Raw genomic sequence first — 4,136 nt, forward strand, 5'->3', positions numbered from 1 at the left:
ATGTATGCGATTAGATTCAAAGAATATCAGCAGTCTCGTTTAAGTTCATCATTTCGTTAGTTCTATGGTCGATACAATGTCGAATGACTCAGCAAATACAGTATATCATTGAGTCAAATGCTGACTGGCGTTCTTCATACTAATTTTATACTACGTGACTACGTTAAGTATTTATTGGTTTAATTTAGTAGAAGAAATTAATTTGAATAGGAAACAATTTATTCATGTTACAAAGGAGACAACTAATGTTTATCACAGTTTTATGAAAACTGAGAATGGGAGCTTGGAAAATGATATTTTAGATTTTGAAATTTAATTCCTTGAATTATGTACATGTAAATGCATGTAACATCAATATAAAGTCTGCTTAATCTTTAGGCTATTCTAAAACTCCACCTCATTAGAATCGAAATGTTTTGTTTACCTGTTTATATACGCATTTCTTTTTTTTTTAATTTGGAAAACCCCTTCAGTTCCCTAATGTTACATAAATGAAAGAAAATAATAATTCCTGTCGATACAGTTGAATGATCAGTAAGAAAATATAAGAATATTCTTTCTTCATATGATCCTAACATCTTAGACATATTCTTTAATGGGGAAATCAAAGAAGCATATCATTTCTTTTCTGATTAAACAAAAAAAAGTCTTCTCTGCATTTATTTTTTTTTCAACTCAAGTAATTTAAAACTGGAAAATCCACAAAACCCAGTGTTAATTATGTAATTCATCAAACCTGATTAATAATTGACTAACTTTTGTTGTCGTACATCTAGTTCATAGGTTGTTTTGCTATATGCAAATTGGATAAAATATAAATGCTATAAGATTTCGCATTTAATTTGTAAGATTGTGGAATCATCGACAGAAAGGTAAGATTTCTAAGTCACTATATCAATAGACATGAGGACGTTATGACTATTATAGAATATAAATAGGAATTCTACTTACTACATAGACTTATAGGTCACATGAGCAACATTCAACAACTATTCAGAAATTGAAAGTGTATGAAGGAATATATATGAGTTTTGAAATAAAAATCACATTTGTAGTGAAGACAGTTAAAAAATGTTATAATAAGCAATGAATCATTATTTTTTAAAGATGTAGTCTCGAGCTTATAACTGCACGTATGTGCAAACAAATCAAGGAACACCTGTAGCTTCAGTTAATATCAATTATTGCTTCGGTCATTTTTAAATTAAAAATAATAGTCTAACAACTGTGAAATCACTGATTTTCGCGAGGTAATTTTCGTTGTTTTCGAGGCATATACAAATCCACTAATTTATGGCCACGAAGTGTAAAATATCATATGCATGGCTACTTAACATTTTTCCACCGCGAAATCAAATCTCCACAAAACAATATTTTTTCCTCAAACCTCGGAAATTTGACCCATGAAATTGTAATTTTACAAAACCTAGACTTGTCATTACTCAAACTTATATAATTTCATCCACTGGATATTTTATCCTTCATATCTGAAGAAAACCAATACCATTTCATCAATCAATAAAGACCGCTACATGTAAGCATTTCACTTTTGAAGATAATTTGGAACGAAAGAGAAAATTGAACCAATACTTGCTGAAAGAAAAACATATTTTGAAAAAAAATCACTATGTATACATTTGAACATTGAAACTTATTTACTTTTTTTCAATATCAGAACTGCAGTGCCGTTTTTAGAGAGGAAATGATATTGTACCATAGCCTCCTTTTATTTTTGGTATCCAGTGTAAATGCGCAATTTACTCCACCACCAGTACTGGCGCCATGGATATGTGGCAATGTGAGTATGAACTTTCCGGCTGCAAATATAAACAAAAATCTCAACTTAACTTAACCTTGTGCATAACTTTTGATTAAATGGAGCTTTTCTTTTCTATTTCATATGCGTATTTATTGTGAGAGCTATGTCTTTTATATTTCATATGCATATTTATTGTCATTATACATGTTATATTTACCTTTCTTATGGTACCAACATTTTTGTCTTTTAGAACCTTACTTTGGAGTAAACCTACATATGTGCTTAATATAAAAAAAACCTTTAAGATTGGCAGGTAAATTAGGTTCATGCTTCATATAGTCATTTATTATGATTAGACCATCCTGATGATATAAATGTTTAAAAAAGGCTTGAACTTCTTATCTTGACATTTGAGTATATCCCTCTTTCCAAAAAAAAACTTTGACTTAAACATTAATTTTGGTCATAACGTTTGATATGTTTTAATGGAAAGTGCTTCAGCATTCATTCTTCACAGGTTTATTCATTAAGACGATTCCTCTCTTTGGGATTTTTGCTTTTGACCTTGGGGTTTGACTCGTTTTTGATTAATTGTATGTTGTTTTACGTTTCATTTACTAATTTTTCACTCATGTAGAGGAAACGTAACCATAAACCTATAAAGAGCTTCAAATTTTGACCTTATCCTCAGCATTCAGGGCTATTGAGTTGGGAGGGATCTTTATCGTGCCATGGCAAGGGGACATCGGTTTTAAAGGTTTCACCCGAAGCACCCGCAACTGTCACTTCAATTGTCAAGCGCATGGCGAAGTAGTTGCTACCCATTTTATTGACTTAAGATCAGTCGCGGCCGAGATTCGTACTCACGACCTCTCTATCATGACGCGAGTGCTTTATCAACTGTGCTAAGGTTTCCTCTCAATCGTTTAAGTTGTGTGTCCAACGGTGACTTGCATTTAAAACCCTTCGTCAAAAGGTGCCATACAGGGGTTATCTTTGTTTAACACAGTGTTGAATCCCCCCCCTTGCTCTTTCTGTGTGTCTGTGAGGGTGAATGTGTTAGGGTGAGGGAGAGAAGGTGAGGGTGTGCCAGGGTGTGTGTTTCATGGCCGGGAATGAGATTATATGTATATCTGTAGATTTTTTTTATCATTATTTAAAATCTGGAATATACACGTGATAACTAAAATTCCTTGTCATAAATATGATACAAAGCCACTTTTACATAATGTCAATTGTTCCATTATAGTTTAGGTGCCCAGAAGGATATTATTGTGTAAACGGCGTAAGATGTGAACCACCTGTTCGTAAGTATTTGAAATATCCAACTATACCATTTTTGTTTTGCATAATTTTCAGCATTCATCCTTCTATCCAAAATAAACATATGGCAAAATGTGAATCGGTCGAAAAAAATATTTGGAACTCGCTTCAATTGGTTTACTTCATTGTTGTAGTTTATGTAAAGTAAATATTCAGGCATATTTATTATTGGTTATTTATTAAATGATGACATATTTACAAATGTTCAATATGTTTATATGCATTTGGAATGTTTGTTAGTTGAAAATATCCATTTACTCCTTAAGTAACACCTGTTTAATTTATATAACTTGATCATATACCGTATAATCATATCTGCAGTTGATTTGATTCATCAAAATTAAATTAATTTATAAAATTATTATACCCCCACCTGAAAAGCGGGAGGGTAAATAGTAATCGGTACAGTATCGACTTAACCCAACCTAACACTAAGCAATCCCAGAGCAGTCCCGGAGACTGCTTTCTGGGACTGCTTTAGCAGGTCCAAGAGCAGTCCCACAACAGTCCAAGAGCAGTCCCACAGCAGTCCCAGAACAGTCCCACAGCGGTCCCAGAGCAGTCCCACAGCATTCCCAGAGCGATCCCAGCAGTCCCAGTGGTCCCAGAGAGCAGTCTCAGCAGTCCCAGAAAGCAGTCCAAGTGGGCGGGGTTTATTGATTTAATGGGCGGAGCTTACTCAGAAATGAGATTTGCAATAAACAATGAAACCATAAAAGGCAATAGAAATTGATTCTGGGTAGTATGCCAGGAATCCTTACATGTACATGTATGCGGTCATTTATGAATAGTACGCGCATAGAAACAAATTGAAATAATATTTATTGAAGGAAGAAGGCTTTCACATGTGCATGTATGAATTAAAATGAACATGAATATCTAATCACAATTATCGGTTATATTAATAATTCAATTTCCTAATTTTCTGTGATTGATACTGTTTACCATACCGGTATTTATTTTTTATGTAGAAAATTAATCGTGAATTAATTATTTTCCACCAGTAAGAATTAGTTTTAAATAGATCTTATCGTTATATGGCCAATTTTCATAC

At 33.0% G+C, this 4,136-nt stretch overlaps 1 long non-coding RNA gene across 1 annotated transcript; it reads left to right on the plus strand.

Moving 5' to 3' along the window:
• The first annotated feature begins 792 nt into the window (after nucleotides 1-792).
• On the plus strand, nucleotides 793-3,066 carry LOC134275375 (uncharacterized). Its single transcript, XR_009993809.1, has 3 exons — nucleotides 793-872; nucleotides 1,676-1,798; nucleotides 3,009-3,066. It is a non-coding gene; the product is annotated as an uncharacterized LOC134275375 (long non-coding RNA).
• The last annotated feature ends 1,070 nt before the right edge of the window (nucleotides 3,067-4,136 follow it).

The sequence above is a fragment of the Saccostrea cucullata genome, unplaced genomic scaffold, assembly GCF_032062105.1.
Source record: "Saccostrea cucullata isolate Sc308-1 unplaced genomic scaffold, CSIRO_AGI_Scuc_v1 ctg7423, whole genome shotgun sequence".
NCBI classification, from domain to species: Eukaryota; Metazoa; Mollusca; class Bivalvia; order Ostreida; family Ostreidae; genus Saccostrea; species Saccostrea cuccullata.